The sequence below is a fragment of the Syngnathus floridae genome, unplaced genomic scaffold, assembly GCF_059516105.1.
Source record: "Syngnathus floridae isolate MCC-2025c unplaced genomic scaffold, RoL_Sflo_1.0 HiC_scaffold_29, whole genome shotgun sequence".
Taxonomy (NCBI): domain Eukaryota; kingdom Metazoa; phylum Chordata; class Actinopteri; order Syngnathiformes; family Syngnathidae; genus Syngnathus; species Syngnathus floridae.
Genome location: NW_028284058.1, coordinates 664,262 through 667,973, shown reverse-complemented (window position 1 = coordinate 667,973; position 3,712 = coordinate 664,262).

Sequence of the window (3,712 nt, the reverse complement as noted above, 5' to 3'; positions counted from 1 at the left end):
TGCCAGGAGCTCTTTTTACTGTGTGCACCCAACCAGAGCGACGGGAGGAGCACATTTCAGAAAACGTGCTCAGCTCGTCGAGAGAATGCGATTTAAGCAATAAAATAAAAAATGCACCTAAAACCTAAACCAAACGTTGCAGGTGCTTATTTCTTCGTGCGCAGTGGTCAACGCGGCACTCCCTAGCTGCCAGGAGCTCTTTTTACTGTGCGCACCCAACCAGAGTGACGGGAGGAGCACATTTCAGAAAACGTGCTCAGCTCGTCGAGAAAATGCGATTTAAGCAATAAAATTAAAAATGCACCTAAAACCTAAACCAAACGTTGCAGGTGCTTATTTCTTCGTGCGCAGCGCTCAACGCGGCACTCCCTAGCTGCCAGGAGCACTTTTTACTGTGCGCACCCAACCAGAGTGACGGGAGGAACACATTTCAGAAAACGTGCTCAGCTCGTCGAGAAAATGCGATTTAAGCAATAAAATTAAAAATGCACCTAAAACCTAAACCAAACGTTGCAGGTGCTTATTTCTTCATGCGCAGTGGTCAACGCGGCACTTTAGCTGCCAGGAGCACTTTTTACTGTGCGCACCCAACCAGAGCGACGGGAGGAGCACATTTCAGAAAACGTGCTCAGCTCGTCGAGAAAATGCGATTTAAGCAATAAAATTAAAAATGCACCTAAAACCTAAACCAAACGTTGCAGGTGCTTATTTCTTCATGCGCAGTGGTCAACACGGCACTCTCTAGCTGCCAAGAGCACTTTTTACTGTGCGCACCCAACCAGAGCGACGGGAGGAGCACATTTCAGAAAACGTGCTCAGCTCGTCGAGAAAATGCGATTTAAGCAATAAAATTAAAAATGCACCTAAAACCTAAACGAAACGTTGCAGGTGCTTATTTCTCCATGTGCAGTGGTCAACGCGGCACTCTCTAGCTGCCAGGAGCACTTTTTACTATGCGCGCACAACCAGAGCGACGGGAGGAGCACATTTCAGAAAACGTGCTCAGCTCGTCGAGAAAATGCGATTTAAGCAATAAAATTAAAAATGCACCTAAAACCTAAACCAAACGTTGCAGGTGCTTATTTCTTCATGCGCAGTGGTCAACGCGGCACTCTCTAGCTGCCAAGAGCACTTTCTACTGTGCGCACCCAACCAGAGTGACGGGAGGAGCACATTTCAGAAAACGTGCTCAGCTCGTCGAGAAAATGCGATTTAAGCAATAAGATTAAAAATGCACCTAAAACCTAAACCAAACGTTGCAGGTGCTTATTTCTTCATGCGCAGTGGTCAACGCGGCACTCTCTAGTTGCCAGGAGCACTTTTTACTGTGCGCACCCAACCAGAGCGACGGGAGGAGCACATTTCAGAAAACGTGCTCAGCTCGTCGAGAAAATGCGATTTAAGCAATAAAATTAAAAATGCACCTAAAACCTAAACCAAACGTTGCAGGTGCTTATTTCTTCATGCGCAGTGGTCAACGCGGCACTCTCTAGCTGCCAAGAGCACTTTTTACTGTGCGCACCCAACCAGAGTGACGGGAGGAGCACATTTCAGAAAACGTGCTCAGCTCGTCGAGAAAATGTGATTTAAGCAATAAGATTAAAAATGCACCTAAAACCTAAACCAAACGTTGCAGGTGCTTATTTCTTCATGCGCAGTGGTCAACGCGGCACTCTCTAGCTGCCAGGAGCACTTTTTACCACGCGCACCCAACCAGAGCGACGGGAGGAGCACATTTCAGAAAACGTGCTCAGCTCGTCGAGAGAATGCGATTTAAGCAATAAAATAAAAAATGCACCTAAAACCTAAACCAAACGTTGCAGGTGCTTATTTCTTCGTGCGCAGTGGTCAACGCGGCACTCCCTAGCTGCCAGGAGCTCTTTTTACTGTGCGCACCCAACCAGAGCGACGGGAGGAGCACATTTCAGAAAACGTGCTCAGCTCGTCGAGAAAATGCGATTTAAGCAATAAAATTAAAAATGCACCTAAAACCTAAACCAAACGTTGCAGGTGCTTATTTCTTCATGCGCAGTGGTCAACGCGGCACTCTCTAGCTGCCAGGAGCACTTTTTACTACGCGCACCCAACCAGAGCGACGGGAGGAGCACATTTCAGAAAACGTGCTCAGCTCGTCGAGAGAATGCGATTTAAGCAATAAAATAAAAAATGCACCTAAAACCTAAACCAAACGTTGCAGGTGCTTATTTCTTCGTGCGCAGTGGTCAACGCGGCACTCCCTAGCTGCCATGAGCTCTTTTTACTGTGTGCACCCAACCAGAGCGACGGGAGGAGCACATTTCAGAAAACGTGCTCAGCTCGTCGAGAGAATGCGATTTAAGCAATAAAATAAAAAATGCACCTAAAACCTAAACCAAACGTTGCAGGTGCTTATTTCTTCATGCGCAGTGGTCAACGCGGCACTCCCTAGCTGCCAGGAGCACTTTTTACTGTGCGCACCCAACCAGAGCGACGGGAGGAGCACATTTCAGAAAACGTGCTCAGCTCGTCGAGAAAATGCGATTTAAGCAATACAATTAAAAATGCACCTAAAACCTAAACCAAACGTTGCAGGTGCTTATTTCTTCATGCGCAGTTGTCAACGCGGCACTCTCTAGCTGCCAAGAGCACTTTTTACTGTGCGCACCCAACCAGAGTGACGGGAGGAGCACATTTCAGAAAACGTGCTCAGCTCGTCGAGAACATGCGATTTAAGCAATAAGATTAAAAATGCACCTAAAACCTAAACCAAACGTTGCAGGTGCTTATTTCTTCATGCGCAGTGGTCAACGCGGCACTCTCTAGCTGCCAAGAGCACTTTTTACTGTGCGCACCCAACGAGAGTGACGGGAGGAGCACATTTCAGAAAACGTGCTCAGCTCGTCGAGAAAATGCGATTTAAGCAATAAAATTAAAAATGCACCTAAAACCTAAACCAAACGTTGCAGGTGCTTATTTCTCCATGTGCAGTGGTCAACGCGGCACTCCCTAGCTGCCAGGAGCACTTTTTACTATGCGCGCACAACCAGAGCGACGGGAGGAGCACATTTCAGAAAACGTGCTCAGCTCGTCGAGAGAATGCGATTTAAGCAATAAAATAAAAAATGCACCTAAAACCTAAACCAAACGTTGCAGGTGCTTATTTCTTCATGCGCAGTGGTCAACGCGGCACTCCCTAGCTGCCAGGAGCACTTTTTACTGTGCGCACCCAACCAGAGCGACGGGAGGAGCACATTTCAGAAAACGTGCTCAGCTCGTCGAGAAAATGCGATTTAAGCAATACAATTAAAAATGCACCTAAAACCTAAACCAAACGTTGCAGGTGCTTATTTCTTCATGCGCAGTTGTCAACGCGGCACTCTCTAGCTGCCAAGAGCACTTTTTACTGTGCGCACCCAACCAGAGTGACGGGAGGAGCACATTTCAGAAAACGTGCTCAGCTCGTCGAGAACATGCGATTTAAGCAATAAGATTAAAAATGCACCTAAAACCTAAACCAAACGTTGCAGGTGCTTATTTCTTCATGCGCAGTGGTCAACGCGGCACTCTCTAGCTGCCAAGAGCACTTTTTACTGTGCGCACCCAACGAGAGTGACGGGAGGAGCACATTTCAGAAAACGTGCTCAGCTCGTCGAGAAAATGCGATTTAAGCAATAAAATTAAAAATGCACCTAAAACCTAAACCAAACGTTGCAGGTGCTTATTTCTCCATGTG